The sequence below is a fragment of the Falco rusticolus genome, chromosome 7, assembly GCF_015220075.1.
Source record: "Falco rusticolus isolate bFalRus1 chromosome 7, bFalRus1.pri, whole genome shotgun sequence".
Classification (NCBI taxonomy): domain Eukaryota; kingdom Metazoa; phylum Chordata; class Aves; order Falconiformes; family Falconidae; genus Falco; species Falco rusticolus.
The window spans coordinates 11983440-12001783 of record NC_051193.1 but is presented as its reverse complement, the minus strand read 5'-3'; the positions used below and the strand labels follow the sequence as shown (position 1 = coordinate 12001783).

The window sequence follows — 18344 nt, the reverse complement described above, 5'->3', positions numbered from 1 at the left end:
CTAACCAGTTCTGGCCCTGAGCAGAGAACACCATGGGGACAGCGTGTTGCTCTTCAAACAAATGCATGCGTAAGGGAGTGTGCGCATGCACAGAGACACCAGATTTATACAAATAGATGCATTCATAGGAAAATGCAAATAGCATCCTCTTCCGTCCCAGGCTCCCTTCGAGCTCCTGACATCCCAAGGTTTCAGAGGAGTACAACCGAGCTTCAGATCAAACATTAGCCCTGCGGGGGTTCCCTCAGGGAAGCAGCCACGCACCGGGGTCTTTTCCCCGCTTCCATGCGAGGTTTCCCGACCCGGCCTTCCTTGGGTGCTCTGTTCTGACACGCATACGACACACGCGCGCGCATGCAGAGCCTTTCTAAAAGGCGCTCTGGGAATTGAGCTCCGCTTCCTCCTTCTTCTAAACCAATTGTCATAAACCAGCTTTTGTTTTATTTTTAACAAAGCGACAGAAATAAGCTCCACACACAGCCCTTGCTGCTCCCACAGCCCCATCCTTTGGCACAACAAGCTGCCCAGGGCCCCCCGAGGACACGGGCATGGGAAGACAGCGGGAATAAAAAACAAGGGGGCAAGGGTGCTTTCTGGTGCACAGAAATATGCTCCTCCTCTCCTAGGCCCACTACCTGGCAAGCGGCAAGGCAGCACGATGTGAAAGGGGCTTGAGGGCGGGTAAGGCACTCGCAACTTCCCCATCCCACTCTCCAGCGGGCCCCTTCATCCCCAGCCCACTGAGGTGCCCACTTTTGACCTGCATTTTACCTCGTGCACTGCAAACCGTTGCTTCTCTCACTGTTTGATACCAGCAAGAGGTGACCCCCGCAGCACCACCGCAGCAATTGATGGGCTGACATGCAACTTGTGACAGCCCAAGCTCTGCCTGCCTGTGGTACATCCCTCTCTCCAGCATAGCCAAGGACCCATCCCTCCTCCTTGTCCCATCCCACTCGCCCAGGTCCAGGACTCAGACGTATGGAGAAATTTCTTGATGAAACCTATCAGTGGGTGAGTGGCAGCTGAGCAGGTACCGAGCAAGACATGGGGCCAGACAGCAGCCAGGGGGGAAGGCAGCGGGTGGAGGGAACGTGCCTCAGGAGGAATACTCACAAAGGGCTGCTTTCATTAATAAAACATTCCCCCCTCAGTTGTCTTTTGATTTGGGTGTAAGAATTAACCCCATCTGCCCAACAGCACACTACCTACCAAGTCATCTCTGCTGAGGAAGGCCGTCTGACGTGTCCACTCAATTGCTACGCTTCCCCCTGCCCACGCTCCTCGGCTCTCCAGACCCCCTCCAAACAGTTCACCAGCTTCGCTGGGTCTGCCCTATTGAAGAGATCCTCTTCCCACAACGTAGATTAGACCCAGTGAAAATAGGCTTAGTGAAAGTACTGTTTCACTATTAATGCCCCCCCTGCCCCCCCGCCTTCACACCCTCTCACACCCAGAAAGATTATAACAAATCCCAATCACCTTTTGCCCCTGCTAACTACTGCTCCAGTCTTTGCACTGCATGCCTTGTAGCTTGAGCAGAGAGCCGGGCACAGGGTAGTACTTATATATATACACACACACATCTAGTCAGCACTGGAAGCGTTCAGCTGCAGAACACAGATCTCCCTGCACGGCATCTCGCCTTGTCACGACACCCCAACCAGTCCCTCTCTGCTGTAATTGCAACGCCTCATTGTCCTTGGGCATCAGCAGAAAGTTACAGCAAATCCTGCATTGGTTTAAGCATGATCTGTCCGTTCAAAATTGGTGGGGGGTTGCTTTTACATGACTGAGTCATTTCTATGGTCTCTCTGTTTCAAGTAAAACTGAGATGCAGAGATGCCTTCGAACAGACAGCCCCTTCATTTTTCCAGAGGTGTGTTTTAATGAGTGACTCGCCTTCCAAAAAGGGGCCGGCGGAGGGGAAGGACAGCAGATTCTCCACACAAATTCAATAGCTGGTAGGTTGCCATGGGCTAAAGCATTTCTTTGCACACATGAAGGGAAGGGACTCCAGAGCACTAAGGGTTTTGCCTCCCATGAGTTATAGCTCTACCCTTCAAGAGCGGAATAAATGCTTTATCCCATTGCAGGCTGCGATGTATTCTACATAGATGGATTGATTTCCCCTATTGTTCTTAATAAATCCTGGCGCATGAAGAAACTCGCTGCACAGCCATTTTTCCTGCCTTGTTCTACCTTGCAGAAGTAATAAGGGTCAGATGTGACTGCAGTGGGAAGCAAAGGCCGTACGCAAGGCGGTACTTTGCTGGATGCAGTGGGTGTGCTGGCAGGGGCTCAGTGGGTGCAGCCAAGCAACCCCTTTTCTCTGTTCATTCCCCCTTTTAGCCTCAGCTGAGGAAAAGGGGAACCATGGCTGGTTACTGCAGCACCGGCGTGGCCCTGAGGGGAGCAGCCGCTCTACAAGCTGAGCCTGCACAAGCCCCCCTTCTCTGCACAGGGAAGGGCAAGGCTCTGGCCCTCTCTGACCAGAGCTCTCACAGTGTCTGATAAAAACAGGGCCGAGTCCTGCACTGACGTAGAGCCTCCCCGAGCACTCCCTGTTCCTTGACATGCCCTGTCCATCAGACCTGCCCCTGCCCACGTCCTAGCTGACAGGAGCACATACCACCAGACCAGGGGCTCCTCTACTTTTTAAAAACAAAAAAACCACCCTCGAAACGCCAACCCAACCCCCCCTTTCAATGACTCCCAACTGCAAACTCAGACCCCCAGGTTGTTGCTGAAAGGCTCTCTCCCTCCCTACCACCTTTTCTACTCACAAGGTTGACACCCATCCTCTCTTCCTCCCCCAGGAGGGTGTTTGCTGGCCACAGCTTTGTTGGTGCCCAGCAAGGGGGCACTGCTGGGCTCTGGGAAGCAGGTGGCTTTGCATGGACCTGCCTTGGCCACCTGCCTCCAGCTCTATCCAGGCTCCCTGGATTATCGCTGCTGGCCTTCTCTAGCAGCAGCTAACAACTGGCCCCGTTTCAAAAGCTTGGCTGTGAAATTTGGCTGTGGGAGGGAGGGAGGGATCAGGTAAAAGAGCTGGTCTCCCATGCATGAGTTGAACTCAATCCTTTGGCAAAACTCCCAGGGACTCACCTCTCCTTGCTCAGGTGGAGACGACCCAGCCCTTCTCAAGGCATCCCACTCCACGAACTTGCAGTCATGTCTGATTAAGGAAAAGAGAATTTGTCTCAATTAGAAAGAGGCTCCCATATGCATGGACGAATGTCAAGTAATTACCGCATGCCACTCATGGCTGAAAAAAAAGACTTTAAATTTGGGACCTTGCAAACTCGCATACACAATTGTGAGTGAGTTACAGACCTTGGCATGCTTCAGAGCATACCTTGTGCAGATGCTTTCAAGCCCGTCCCCTCAGCTGAAATACACCCAGCCACATAAAATACAGCCAGGCACGACCCTGTTCTCTAATAAGGAAATAAAGCCAAGTGGACCTGTGTTGCCAGAGCCCAGAGAGCAACACTGTCTCTTTAATTTTCTCCCTGGCTATCTCATCCTTTGCACAAACTCTTTCCTCCCCGTGGCTTCTTCCAGCCTGGTGGGCAAAGTGGGAAAACATCATTAGGGAGGAAAAATAATTTAGTTTGTTAATCAGTATCCAGTGGTGGGAAACAAGAAAGACAGAGAGCAGGGCTGGCGGTTAGGGCTTAGGAAGGGCCAGCACAAAGCCCACCATTCATGACATCTGGGGCTGGGATTCTCATTGAATTAAACAGACACAAAGAGCAGAGGCATTTCATGCTCTCTTCACAAGAATTATCATATCTCCCTGGCACTAGGAAACCTTCAGCACGGGAGAGGGGGGGAGAGAGAGAGAGAGAGAGAGAGAGAGGGGAAAGCGGGCAGGCTGGGTAGAAATATGGGGCAGGGTAGAGGAGGCTTTGTTCCAGGGTTGGATTTATGGATGGGATGCGGCGCATTGCTTTGCAGGGAGAGACAGGGCCCTGGCGCGCTGGGTCTAATAAGAATCAGCAAATGTGAAACAGGGGGCCCCTGTGTACCATGAAGCAGGGAAACCCGCGTTTGACAAGCCAACAGAATAACTGCTCGCGTCTCAAGGCTGTGGAAGGATGCTGACGTTCGTACGAGAGGTGTCGTCTTGTGTGTGTGTCAGCGAGGAGGGGGGAGAAGGGGAGAGGCGAGGAATATAAACAAGAGACCAGGCAGCATCGTTCAGTCATGAAAATTAATTAGCTAATGTGCAAACCATGGCTGCCTCTTCCCACTGCCCTGCAAGCATTCCCCATAAAGCTATGGTGTGTGCAGAACCTGTGACTGGGAATGACAGGGGCAGATTAGGCAGCTCCTTGGGACACAAGCCTGGCAGCGAGAAACCCACAGCCCATGCAAAAAAAAGTGAGAAGGGGACAATTAGGGTCCTTGGGGAAGGGGGAGAACCCAGGGACCAGGAAAAAGAGAAACAGGAGAGACCTAGCACCAAGCTGAACCAGGCATCATGTTGCCACAGCAGCGTAAATTGGGGTGGAGCTCAAAACCTCGCCACTAATGGGGTCTGGTGGACAGCAAAAATCATTTAGGGTTTAGACTGCAAGCTCTCTGGGGCAGGCTCACACCACAGAGGCCCATTCTACTTGGTCTCTGGGCATCACCAGAGGATCTGCTTTAAATACTAATTGCTCCATGACCAAGACCTGTGAGCTGCTAGGAGCCTCCCTACATCATCACCTGCAGGAAGAGGGGACAGATCTCTGACCTCATGTCCCCAGGGTAATTTGACCCTGTGCACCAGTGCCACAACTGAATATTGCTACCTGGTGATGAAGACAAGAAACTCCTAAACAACTTTATGTGCCCCATCCCCGAGCTTTCAGATCCTGCTACAATATCATACTACTTCTTTTCTGGGAACAACCACAAAAGAATGAGGGCGCAGGTAGCAATTACCCAGGGGAAAAGGGCACAAAAAGGGAATGAGGAGATGCAGAAAGCAATTGGTAGAGCAAAAATAAAGAGAGAAGCCTCTTCGATATGGGATGTGTGCGGTGAACAAGGAACGTGCTGGAGACAAAGGGATGCGAGGAAAGAGGAGAGGCTGGGATGGGCATCTCAGCAGACATGTAGGTAAAAGTTGAAAAGGAAGCACTAATTAGCACCCAGACCATCACTTTCCATTAATAGCTTGTCACCGTTTCCTTGATGTTGCTGAGAGCAGGAAAGTTGGTATGTGTGATGCTTACCTGTCTCTATCTCATTAACAGAAGTCAGGGTGAGAACAGATGTTTATTGCCTGCATCCAGATAGACAGGCCCTTTGCTGAACTGAGATGCAGGAGAGAGGGGGAAAGTTATGAAACAGATGCTTGTGAAACACAGGCCCATACCCACACGATGGAAGCCTAAATGTAGGACACTTCGATACCTGTACCAATGCAGGAACAGCCCCAGGCAGGTATCAGGCTCCAGGAGTCCACAACGCAAAAACGCTAGGTCAAATAATTATAACCCAGGGCAAATACACGGCTGGCTGGGGGAAAATACTCCAGTGTCAGCACAAGGTATGTGCAAGGGGCCATGACTGCATTACGCCCAGGAAAGTAAAACAAAAGACTGCTTAATCCCCCAGACAAATTTGCTCAACCAGAGTCTACTCCGCTAGAAAACAGACAGCCAAAAGTCTTATCGAAAGCCAGAATGGAGAAACCCCGCAGTAAACAAAGAAAAAAGAAAACAAAAAAAAAGCCATTTCAAGCAAAGATATATCTGCATTGCATGTAATCACCTCCGAAGTAATTCTTCCAGCAGTTAAAAAAAGAGATTAGACCTCCTGGTAATACACAAAGGCCTCTCCTTTCCCTCCAACACATGCAACGGCTCCTGTTAGTGACACTGGGAAGGGGGAGTGTGCAAGGCAAGGCCAGGATGCCAATCAGCAGGTATCTGTGAGCTGGTAGCACACACCTGCTGGTGCAATGATGGGAACGTGTGTGAGTGTGCACATTCCTAGGGGAACCCTTGCTTTCACAAGCACACAAATACACAAGCCAAAGGTTCTTCAAGAGCAGGAGCCCAAACTTCCCTAGGAGTGAACGAGGCAAAGCTAAAGGCAAAGAAAACATCAAGGCTGGGGCTGAAGGAACAAAGGCTTCCCCCTCTCAGCTTGGAGACATCTTCTTGGCCATTTAGCTCAGATCAAGTGTAGGCTCTGTTGACTCCCCCATCTATTCAAACAAGCACTTTCAATAGTCTGATAAGTCTTTTCTGTTCTATGGCTTCTCTACCCCTGTATTTGCCACCCCTGACCAATGCAGCTAATACCACATGCAGAAATACTGCCCTGAAGAGCCCTCGTTTAGATTGCGTGGTCAAGCACTTCAAAGTTAGGAAGTGTCCAATTTATGGCTGTCTGCACAACCTTAATTCCACCTCACTGTGCAGCCACCCTGGCCAGGGAAAGAGGGAGCGAGCTAAAAATAGGCTGTGACCGTGTCATTACAGCCACGTAAGGGCAATGGCAGGGAGAGGCTGAATTAACGTCTCATGGTCAAACTGAAATCGGGTACCCCCCCGACTTGCCAGCGCTTGCTTTGGTGCCTTCAACCATGTACATTTTTAATATACAGAAATCACGTGCATTCCAAACATACAGAAAAATGCATTATTTATAGCTAATAAATAATAGATTGTTTATATAAGCAAAAAGAAAAACAATTGTAGGCAAGTGTAACAAATTCCTCTCCCTCCACCCCGCACCCACCCCTGCCTTCGTCCTGCACGGGCAGAGCGATTTCAAGCCCCGAGCCTCGGCACAGATTTCTGCCACTATGAAATACAGGACTAATGTTATCTGGCAGCGGCAGAAGGCTGCTCTCCCGGGGCCGGTGGGGAAGGGGGACTGCTGGGGCTGGCAGTGCCCAGGCCAACATACCCACACCTATCTACGCTTTTTCCTTCTGGCGCCAGGACCCGGAGGAGTTTTCTCCCAGGAGATGGGGCCGTGCTGGAAGAATATGAGCTAGAGGTGGAAGGGGGTCATGGAGTTGCCCGTGACTGTCCTCCCACCTTCCCTGGCTGGTCCAGAGCTCCGCAATACAGTGGTGGGAGACCAGGGTTTCACCCTGCTCATGGTCTGTTATTATTATTATTCCAGGGAAACAACAATTTTTCTTTTTCTCCCAAGAGGCAACTGAAGGGAAATCGTGATTCCAAACAATTCATAATTCAGCTAAACCTGAAAGGAATTAAAGGGACAAAGAATAGGCATTTCTCAAGCTGAAGAGTTTCCCCCGGCCGAATTTCAAGGGCCTGCAGCAAACAATGGGAGTGTCAGAGGTGCTCAAAAAGAAAAAAAAGTTCAAGAATCTTTACAATAAAAAGTGTTAGGCAACACAGAGGTCAGAGCCAGCCCCTCCTATAATAAATAGCACGACCATCCTACATTAACTATAGGAGACATTTTAATGCAGTGCCTCAGCTTCGTGCTAATTATACTTTTTCACCATATTTTGAACCTAAGAAAAAATGTCATCAGTTAATTATAACAGATGAGAGAGTGTGAAGACTTCCTCAATAAATAATGCCTTGATATCTCATATCCAACAAGCTGCGTGCTCTGCTCTGAAGGTGCCCAGAAATATGTCCTCTCAGGAAATATATCAAGAAATGATGGTCCCATAAGCTGGCTTTGTTTCCAAGCCTTGATTTTCGGCCCAATAATTAAGTGATTTTTATGGATCAGGGAGAGTAAAGGTCGTGGGACTGTTGGAACAGTGCCAGAGAGTCAGTGTTTAAAAATAAATAAATTCCTAAATCAAAATGAGATACAAGAGCCCTTAGCAAATTCCCCCCACGGCTGCACAGGCAAGCACACAGAAGCGGTTTGGTTTTTGGACTCAAGTCCCATGCTTCCTTCACTCCCGGCGTCTCCACGGGAGTCTGGCATGCACAGAAAAAGCCTGGTTTTAATGAAACCAGGCCACCGCTGCCAGCATGCCACCGGGAGCCAGTCACCGCCATCCACCTGCCCTGAGGAGGAGGGACCCCATCCCCCGGCTGCCGTGCCACCCTGGGTGCAGCCCCCCGCTGCATCCATCCCTGCAGAGGCTGGTGGGCATCTAGGTCATTAGGAAGGTTCCTCAACTAAACCATCATTCTTTCAAGCTCCCTTCCCCACCCGGCACCCCTTACTTCCCCCTCTGAAGAGCTGGGATTTGGCGTGGGAAAGATGTCTTTGGGCTTTTCACAAATCCAGTATCCCCTTGAACCAAAACCAATTAGCCTGGCCCAAGGTCCTGCCATTGAAGGACTGTCCCTTCTTTTCAAACCCCCGCGGGCTCAATTGCTCTAAGGAGCCTGGATGTGAATGAGCAAAGCCCACTTAAAGTGGTACTTAAGGCCAGACCAGGGTGAAGGAAAAGAGAAAGCCTCTATAGGAACAGCAAGCTGAGTTTCCAAGAGACAGCTAACTGCCGGAGATTGTGTTCTTTTGCTCCCCCCCATTTTCTTTTTTTTTACTCCTACTCCTGAGCTTTCAAGGCAAATGCTCCTAACCAAACCTGGGCCCCTGAATAAATATTAGATGGCACCTGAAAACGTGAAAGCCAGAGCCCTGGCTATGTGTGGATGCTGGGAGCCCGTCAGCATGATGGCTGAGCCTCGTACCGGCACAAGCTCTGGTCCCAGACACGTGTGCCTGGAGGCATGAAGGCAGGGAAGGAGGGTAAGAAGCCCGAGATGATGCTTTTCCAGCTGGGCTTTTGGCAAACACCTTCTCGAGGTGAGTGGGCTCGTGGGCATGAAAAACCAAAATCCTAAACCTAAAAAGGGTGACTTCCAGCATCATGTGGTGGGGAAGCCAGCGTGGGCAGCCACGCGGCCATCTTGTACTCATGACTCCTGAGGACTTCCAGGGGCTTAGGCTGACCGAGGGGCTGTGATGCAGCAGCACCGGTGGCAGAGGTGACACGTGGTACCCACATCATGAATGGCATGTGTGCATTGCCACATACCAGGCACCAGCACCTTGACACTTGCAGCTGGGGGAGACTCCTATCACCTGCACAGATGCCAAATTAGCACCTTCCTTCCACCAAGACACGAGGAAGCATGCTTCCAGCACACAGCCATGATCCCTCCCTGGTGCATGAGCAGCACCCATCCACAGCCACAAGTGTGATCAACCTTCCAAGCCCCTGAGCTCTGCCCCTTCTCCAGCAGCATGGACAAAGCCAGGGCAGAGCAGCAGGTAAAGGGAGGCACCGGCCGCCTGCATCAAGGGTGCAGGGAGGGGGTGGGAGCAGAGAGACACAAAAGAAATGGCTGAGGCCAGCCTCAAGCATCAAACCTGCCATTGCCAGGCAATTCTGCAAAAATGCCCATTGATGGGATTTCATCCATAACCAAGCAGGAGGGCTCACACGGCCCAGCTCCCGAGGCAGCTCCTTTGAATGGCTGGGACCAAAGAGCCCCTTCTCCACCTACCCCTGAGTCTGGGTGGGTTTGGCTTCCCTAGGTATCTGGTAACAACTCCCCATCACCTTGTGCCTCAAGCCAAATGCATGGCATGACAGACAAGTTTCAGGAAAAGATGGGAAATAATGAGTTGGAGCACACAATGTCCCAGGGCATCATTTCCCTGGGGTGAAACCCACAAATGGTATTTTCCATTTACCCCCCAACGGCACACACTGATTCTTCCCTTTCTGGCTCCCTCTGCCCATCTCCAGCTCTGCCTGAAGAACAAAGACATCACGGCCCAGCTCCAGAAACCTCACCCACGTCTGGCCTATGCTGCATCCTATCGCTTTGCCAGCAGAGTCCCACAGAGAAGAGAAAGCTGCCAGCAAGGGCCAGGAATGCCGGGACCTGGGGTCTTGTCCCAGCACAGCCAAAAAAAAAGACATCTTCCCTTCCGGGTTTGGGCTGCGCAGGGGAAAAGATCCATCCAAAGCCAACAGCCACGCAAACAGGGCAAAGGGTGAAGCCACAAAGGGACCCGTGTGTAGCCAAAATCCACCCCTGGCCCAAAGATGGACTCTTGGAGAACCTCTTTCTGCCGCGGCACTTCAAAAGGACAGAAAGCAGAGACCTGACAGTGGGCTGCCAGGGGCTCTCTAAATGCAGCGGGTATTTCACAAGCAGGGATTTACTGGGGGGCTTTATCCACCTCCTTTCCCCCCACCCATGTACACACGAGCTGGGGATGCTCATACCACCATCCCCCATCGTTCACTGCCACCTCCCTCATTAATTGAGGGAGGGGTCACCTCCACGCCTCCCCAAAACACCCATGGGCTCATGCCGACAACAGGGGTGAAAATGAAGAATTTAAACGCAAGTAAAAATTCAACCATGATTTTTCTCTCCTGGAAACTAAAGGCCAAATTACTCAGTCCCTGTCTCAATCCCCTCTGGGGCGAACTGCTCTGGGATAAGCAAACCAAAACCACGGCCTGAAAAAATACTTGAAAAATCAGTTCAGAACAGACAATTTTGAGGAGAAAAATTATTTAGGAGTCAAGGGTGGTTTCTGACCAGCTGATCGAACAGCAAGGTGAAAAAGCTTGCCTCGATCCTTTGTAAGAGTTCACATGTAGACACGGATTTCCACACTTCCATTTTATTTCATGAATTTTTTATATATATATGTTTTTATATATACACACAAAGACATTTATTATATGTGTATATATTTTTTTTTTCCTCAGATCCTCTTTTTATATTTTCACCTTTTGCAATTACAAAAGCCAGGAACAGAAATACCTCCTGGGTTCTGCCAGTGCAGAAACACTCCCACCAAACAGATTTTCTTTAACACGCTGGTCGAATGATTCCTCCTGAATTATATTCATTAGGAATTTGAATGTTTCTTTCCTCCATCCCCCATCAAATCATTACTCCGGAATAAATGCATTCATCAACCACCTTGCTCAGTTGCCTCCTGCTTTGTTCAGTCTAGTTTTAAAGCATCTCCACTGAAACCGTTTGCACCTGACTCGATGCTAGTGTAGGGAGGGGAGAAAAAAAAAAAAGAATAGGAGAAGAATTGAGTGCCACTCACAATATTGTGGAAATAATTGGAAAATTATTTCTTAAAAATAACCAACATAATAAAGGGGGGAAAGGACTACATTCTCTCCTCCCCACCTCCGATCTCATCCACAATTTCTGGGATTGCATCGAGCATACATATTCCAGATGGGCTGGAGAGAAGGAGGTTGGTTCTTAATGACACGTCTTTCGTTGCCTTTGGAATGAATGATTCATTCGGATCTCGCCGAGACTTGGTGCCACAGTTGAGTTACATTTCTAGAAAATCCGTATCTTTAATTCTGGCGCTGCGTGTGGGACCCAGCAAATCATGGAATTACTGCTGTAACTTCGGATTAGTAACGCTTTCTAAATGATAGTCTAATTCCAGGCCTTCATGCTTTTCAGCGTTCACACTCACACAGCCTCTTCCCTGGGAGGCTTCCTGCGGAATTAGTGCTGGCATCTTCGTCTTTCTCTGCCCTTTTTAATTTCTCCAATGACTTCTCATTAGAATACATAATAACAACAGCTCCTCAGAACTTTTCTTTCTCCCGGTATAGCCAAATTCAGGCTGAGATCCTTTTTCCTTACTGTGGTTATGGCGGTGCTTTGCTGGCCCTGGAAGGGTGCACAGGCATATTTAGCTTTGTGGGCCTACGTGGCATCTGACGCCATTACCCCGTGCAAGGGAAGGTGGAAAACCTGCCTCCGAGGTGCGCGGGGCTCCCACCTCTCGCCGTGCCCGCACACCGGTGGGCACGGCCAGGCTGCCCTCTCCCCCCAGCCGGGGAAGAGGCACAGGGCAGGTAGCCTCGCTCCGAGCGGTGGGAGCTGGCAGCATCTTCCCACCGCTCCTCACCTCCCTGCAGCGCCTCCCGGGGGGGCAGAGCGCCAGCAAACAGCCCACTCACAATCCCAGCCACCCCGGGAAGCTTTTCCTCTGCAGCCTCCCCGGCGCTGTCACGGCCCGCGTGGGTCCGTGGCGGCGCGGGGATCATCCCCGCAGGATGCAAACGGCCAGCGCCGGGCGAGGGGCTGGCGGCGATGCCCCACGCCCGGCCCCCTGGGTGCCGGGGGGGCGCGGGGGAGCCCGGCCCGGGCCAGGGGCGCTCGCCCCACGCCAGCTGGGGAAACGTGCCGGGGCGGCTCGGCAGAGCGCGCGGTGCTTTGTGTCGCCATGGGAACGGAATGCAGATTTGCCAATTGCTTTTTTTTCTTTCTTTCTTTCCTTTTTTTTTTTTATTATTATTTGCCAGACATTGTAATACATATTATGTTTCAACTTCTGGGGCTTGCAGCGGAGGTGAGGGAGGCTTTGTGCCTTGCTCGGCTCCCACAGAAGCCCCAGGGCCGGGGTGGCTGCACGCCAAAGGGGTGCACCCAGCCGCAGGACCCCTTCCCTGGGCACCCCCCTCCCCGGAGACACACACACACACACCCCCCAGCTACGGACAAAAGCAACAGCCACCGCACAAGCAAAGTAGATCACATTATCACCAACTTGACCTTCCAAAGGGAGGCCAGGATCAAACCCAAAGCCGAAAAAATAAAGAGAGGAAAAGAGGAGAAAAGGGAAAACATCCAAAAGCCGGGGGTTTTCGAGGTCTGACCCACAGGCTGGGGAAGGGGGGGAAGGAATTTATTCGGGGAGGGCGCTCGCTCCCTCCACCCTCCCAGAGCCTTAGAGCCCACAGCCTAAGAGAAAATTTCGAGGTGCGTTTAACCGAGTGTTAAACCCCAGATTTCTTTGGCAATGGAAGCATTCGTGCAGGGCTCGCCTCCCTTTCCCCGGCCCTCCCGCCTGCTGCCGCGGAGCCCCGGGCTGCCGCTGCCCGGAGCGGCCCGACGGGGAAGGCGCGGAGCCGCAGCCCTTACCTGGAGCCCCGAGGGCGGCGGGTCGGGCCGTCTCTGCACCGCCGGTCCTGGTGCGGCCGCTTCCCCCGGGCGAGCAGGTCTGGAAGTCATTTCTACTTTCGGTTATCTAGCTTTATGATGGCTCCACAACACTCATACAGCTAGATAACCAAAGACAGAAACATCCCTCCGTCGGGGATGCCGGCCATCCATCCGTCCGTCCATCCATCTGTCCGTCCGTCCGCTCCAGGGTGCGGTCAGGGCCGGGGCAGGGCGGCCGGGAGCTGCCACCGGGAACCACACACACGCACATTTAAAAAAAAAAAAAAAAAAAAAATAGAGGAAAAGATAAATACAGGACGGAGAGAACGAGCCGGGGCAGAGCCACGGGCGCTCGGCAGGCAGGCGGCACCGCCGGCTGCGGGGCTGCCACGGGGGCTCGGGGCGGGCCGCGGAGAGGCGAACAGAGCCGAACAGAGCCATACCGAGCTGAACAGAGCCGAGCCATGCAGTGCCGTGACGAGCCGTGCCCAGCCCGTCGCGGTACCGGCCCGGGCGCACGGCACTCGCGCTCCCGCCCCGCTGCCCAACTTCTACTCCCCTCGCATGGTAATCGCCCCCTTTGGGAAGTGACGTCACGCCACGCACAGCCAATCCCCGGGCCCGCATTTAAATCAGCGCCCCCTTTCCCGCGCTTTCTAGCCCCGGCCCGACCGGGAGAGCGGCGGGTCGCGCCGCGCCCCCGCGGCGGGACGGGGCGGCACGGCACGGCACCGGGCGGGATCGGCCCCCCCTGCGGCTCCCCGGCACCGGCCTCCCTCCGCCCGCTTCGCCTCCCGGCCTGTGCTAGAGGGTCGTTCTGTCATCCCCCGCCTCCTCCCGCTCCGCCGTGCCCCCGCGGCAGCTCCGCCGGGCCGGCAGAGACGGGGGAGAGGCGGACAGCACCCCTGCACGGCTGGGCGCGGGGGGACGCGCCTGCGACTAACTTGCCTCTCCCTGCCCTCGGCATTCCCCTCTCTCCCTTTCCCCTTTCTCTTTTCCTTCTGCCTTTTCCCTCTCCCCTTCCTCTCTTCACTTTCCTCTCTCCCTTTCCCCGGCCTTTCCTTTTTCCCTTCCTTTTCCATTTCCGTCCATTTCCCTTCCCCTTTCCCCACCCCTTTGCTTCTGCGTTTCCCTGGTCCCCTCCACGCCATGCCCCCCCCTCCTATCCAACGCACCCCTCTCACACCTTCTCCTCCTCCAGCAGCGCTCGCCCCGTCCGGCCTCTGTACCCGGGGGCAGCCCGGAGGGCCCCTTTCCCCGCAGCCAGACGCGGGGCCCGCCCGTCCCGAGCCGCACCCGGGGGCTGGGGGCACACCCGCGATCCCGCATCGATCCTCTCTGCTCCCCTTTCCCCCCTCGTTTTAATTATCTCTCCTCCAGATTCTGCTATTTCCCGCACAGGTTCCTAACGCGGTATGCCTGTAGCGGCGAATCCAGCACATACAAATGATAACAACAACAACAATAATAATAATAAAATGCCAGGAGGCAAATATGATTATCTGGGGTGCCTATCTGACCTACTCCTCATTAAAAAAATATTTTAAAAATTAAAGATAAAAATTGTAACCCCTCACTGCTTGAAATATCGCCTTCCTTTAAATCCGAGGCGAGGGTACAATGTGACCTGCTGCAAAACGAGGGATCTGCGAAACGAAGCGATCGCGGCGGGAGCAGCCGCGGCTGAACGCAGCCTGCCGGTCCCGCCGGCTCCGGCTCTTGGCGAGCGCCGCTCGGGTTATTTATTCCTTCCTCTCCTCGCCTCCCCCCTCCCTGCCATCCCCTTAAAATAAAATATGAAAAAAAAATTAAAAATGAAATAAATAAAACCTACGAGCTCAATTAGGCTAAAAGCTACAGGATCAGCGCTGCCAGCCCCTCTGCGAGCCGGCTCTGCTCCCGGCGCCCAGGCGAGCCCGGCCGGGCGGCCCGGTTCCCGGGAACCGCCGGCTCCCTGCCGCCTCCCGCCTAACGAGAAACGGGCCCTGGGGTGCCCCGGCCGCCCCGACGGGTCTGCGGAAGGTGAGGAGAAATCTTTGCTCCGTCCCCAGCCCCTCGGCGTCTTCCCCGCGGCCAGGAGCCGCTCGGGAGGAGGCTCGGCCGAGGTTTATTTTGATCTGCCCCAGAGAGCGGAGGGGGGGTAAATTGCCACGAATCGGATCTCCTTAATTTTCCAGCTCTGGATTTTCTCCTCATCTATGGCTGCCGCCGTCAGTGTGATCGCTGCCCGTGTGCTCCCCGGCTGGGGCGGGAGAAGGCGGCCGCCCGCCCCACCGCCTCCGAGGGGCAGCCGGGGGGTGCGGGGATGGCGGTGCCGAGCGGACATGGGGACACGGGGGGCTCGCCTGGGCCACGGCCCGGCCTCAGTTTCCCCCCGCTGGGGGTGGCCCCGTTACTCACCGCGGGGGCCCGGCGGCGGGGAGCGGCGCGGGGCGCCTCCGGCAGCCTCCCCCCAGCTCCCGGGGCCGTTCCGGCGGCGATGTGGCCCCGCTCCGGCCCCGCTGTCCCTGCGGCAGCGGCGAAGGGGACCGGGAGGGCAGAGCCAGCCCCGCCAAGACGCAGCTGTGCCCGGCTGCCGCCGTGCGAGGTCTCTCGCCCGCCGTGCTTTGCCCCCGGGCCGCCGGGTCGCTCGGGCGAGGATGCAGTGGGTAAAACACCGCATGTCGCCGGGCTGCTCGGGGCTGTGGACGGGGTCCCCCCTCTCTGTCGCTCAAAGAAGGCGATTTTCTCGGCAGAAATATATATAATATATTTTTCCCCCCTGCTCCTTTTTGGCAATGCCTTGCTCTGCTCAGAGCTCTCGCCTCGCCCTGCTCTGTACAGAGGCAGAGCCCCAGCACCTGGGAGAAAATTGCACCTTGTGCTTTGGGTATTTTGGTATATTTTAGGCTTTGGTGATTTTGTGTTATTTTATTTTGGGGAAGGGTTGGGTTGGGGTTGGTTTTGTCTGGTTGTTTGGGTTTTTTTTTTTTTGGGGTGGAGGGTGTTTGGAGCAATTTTAGGAGGATACGTACAAAATGGCTCCTTGGCACAGCTCAAAGCACCAGCGAGCAGCCTGGGGAGGAACCGGCGGGGGCTGCCTGGGCTCCGGAGCTCCGGCGGTCGCAGCGGGCAGCGCCGGGAGGTAACCCGCGTCCTGCCTCACCTGGGCCGCCCTCGGGGGCCGCGGGGACTGTGGGACCGTCCTTTTTCCCTGCCCGCACTCGCAAGAGAAAACAACCCGGGGCTGCGGGCGGCCCGACGGGGCGGGGAGGGGCGGCGGTGCCGGCGCGGCTCTGGCCATGGTGCTGCACCGCCCCGGCCCCGGCGCGACCACGGCCCTTCCGCGCCCACCGCGGGTGGCACGGCCCCCGCCGCCCGCTCCCTCCCCGGGTGACCCCGGCGCCCAGCAGGGCGGGCGGCCCGGCCGGCCGCACCTCGGAAGAGCCCCGCTGCCCAGCGCCCGCCCGGTCACCGGGCCGTCCCTGAATTATTTAACGTGATCGCCCAGTAACGAGTCCGCTGCCTTCCCCTCTTCTACGTCCTGCACGTCTGACGTCACTTTTCTTTAATTAGGAGAAGTTATTTTTAGCCAACCTGGAGTAACCCCCCGCGCCTCGCAGCCTCGAGCTGCATCTTTTCTTAATTGTTGTGGGTTTGGTTCGGTTGGGTTTGGTTTGGTTGGTTTTTTAAAAAATATATTATCCTTCTACAATCGGGGCTTCGCCGGCTTCGCACACAAGCGGCAGCTCTCGACGGGCGTGAAGGAAACGCGTCGCTTTGTTTAGCAATTAAAAGCCTCCTCTGAGCAAGCCCCGGCGCAGAAAAGGCAAAGCGGCAGCGTCCCAGCCCCCGGCTGCTCTTTTTTCTCTCCGGCCGTCGGGGGCCGGGACTCAGGTGGGGACAGTCCCGGAGCCTCCTCGCTCGGTGGGGCGAGGTGCTGCCCGGCCGGGGGCAGGGGGTGGAAGAACGTCGAGGGGATCCGGCCAGGTGCAGGCTCTCAGGCCACCTGCACTGCTATGAATCGGGTTTCCTTAAGGCTGAGGCCTAAAATGCATTTTGCTTCCAGGAAGACACAGGGGGGGAGGAAAAAAACAAAACACCAACCACAAACCCCAAGGAAATAAGCGTTCGCGGGGAGGGAGCAGAAGGGAAGCATGAATGGGAGAAAAAAAAAGGGGGGAAAGAAAAAAAGAAACCAAAAAAAAAGAAGAGAGAAAAATAGCAAAAAAGGATGAAATGAAATAAAATAAAATATTTTTAAAAAAAAAAGCAAAGAAAAGAGACACAGCAAATGAAGAATAAAATATCCTCCTGCACCAGAAGCCAGTGGCGGAACAGGGCACGGGCAGCGGTGGCCCCGCTGCTGCTCCTCGGCGGTAAATCCGAGAAGGGAAGCGGGTCGCCTCGGTGCCCCCCCCCTCCCCCCCCGCTAAATGGGGCCCCGCAGCAGCACCCGCTGCGCCGGGAGGAAGAACTTCCCCAGGAGCCCGGGATTTCTCCCGCGGCCTAAAGCCTGGGTGCCCCGGAAGGCTCGGCCTCGTCCAGGCGTTTTGTCCGGTGCCGCCTCTCCGGCGGCGAGCGGGGACGTTTAGTGGCACCTTGGCAGCCCGCCGGCAGCGCTCGGCCCCGGCTCCCCGCCGACCCGTCGGGGCTCAGCCCGCCCCAGGTCCCACTGCCGAGCTGCACCGTCCCGGGCAGCCTGGGAGAGGCTGCAGGAACAAACACGTCCCCGGCAGCAAAAGGTCCCTCGTGTCTCCCGGGCCGCCCCGGTGTTGGTCCCGGTCCCGCGTGGTGCCGGTACCCGGGAGGCACCCAACTTCCCGGCGGGAACCGGCCCGACTTCGTCTCCCCGCTCTCTCCCGCCCCACCGGCAGCTGGTCTGTCGTGTCCTCCCGCCCAGGGGCAAAAGTCCTCCCGCGCCCTCCCGCCTCCCCGGGGCCGCCCCGCCGAGGCGGCGATGCCCGGCCGCGACACTCACTCTGGCTGCCGTGCCGAGGGCAGGACGGCGGTCCCCGGGAGAAGCGGGCGGCGGGGGGCCACCCCCCCCGCTGGCGGGCGGGCGGGGAGAGGGGCGGGCAGGGCTGCCCCCGGCCGAGCAGCGGCCCCCAGCCCCGGATGCGGGCCGGCGGGGGCGGCGGGGGTGGCTCTGCCCGGGCTCCTTGCGTCTTCCCGGCTGCTGCCGGTGCCGGCTCTGGTTGCTGGCCAGGAGCTGCCGCCGCCGGCAAGCTCTGCCCGCACTGACGTCAGCCCGGCAGCCTCCTATTCACTCCAACCATGGCGGAGAGGAGGAGGAGGAGGGAGAGGGGGAGGGGAGGAGGCGGGGGGAGGGAGGGGGAGAGGGGGAGGACGGGAGGAAGGCGGCGGTGGCGGCGGGGGTTGGTGGCTGGCAGGCATCGCGGAGCAGAAAGCACAGCCGCTCCGCCTCACCCCTTAATTACCCTCCGA

The 18344-nt window shown here is 55.4% G+C and overlaps 1 long non-coding RNA gene across 1 annotated transcript in view; it reads right to left on the bottom strand.

Annotated features, from left to right (window-relative positions):
• The window catches only part of LOC119151688, a 40811-nt gene extending 22716 nt beyond the window's left edge, over positions 1–18095 (bottom strand). The window contains exons 1-3 of the long non-coding RNA XR_005105506.1: positions 17878–18095; positions 12897–13159; positions 3109–3178 (exon numbers count right to left, since the gene is read on the bottom strand). This is a non-coding gene — a long non-coding RNA (uncharacterized LOC119151688). The remainder of the gene's footprint in view (positions 1–3108; positions 3179–12896; positions 13160–17877) is intronic.
• Between the last annotated feature and the right edge of the window lie 249 nt (positions 18096–18344).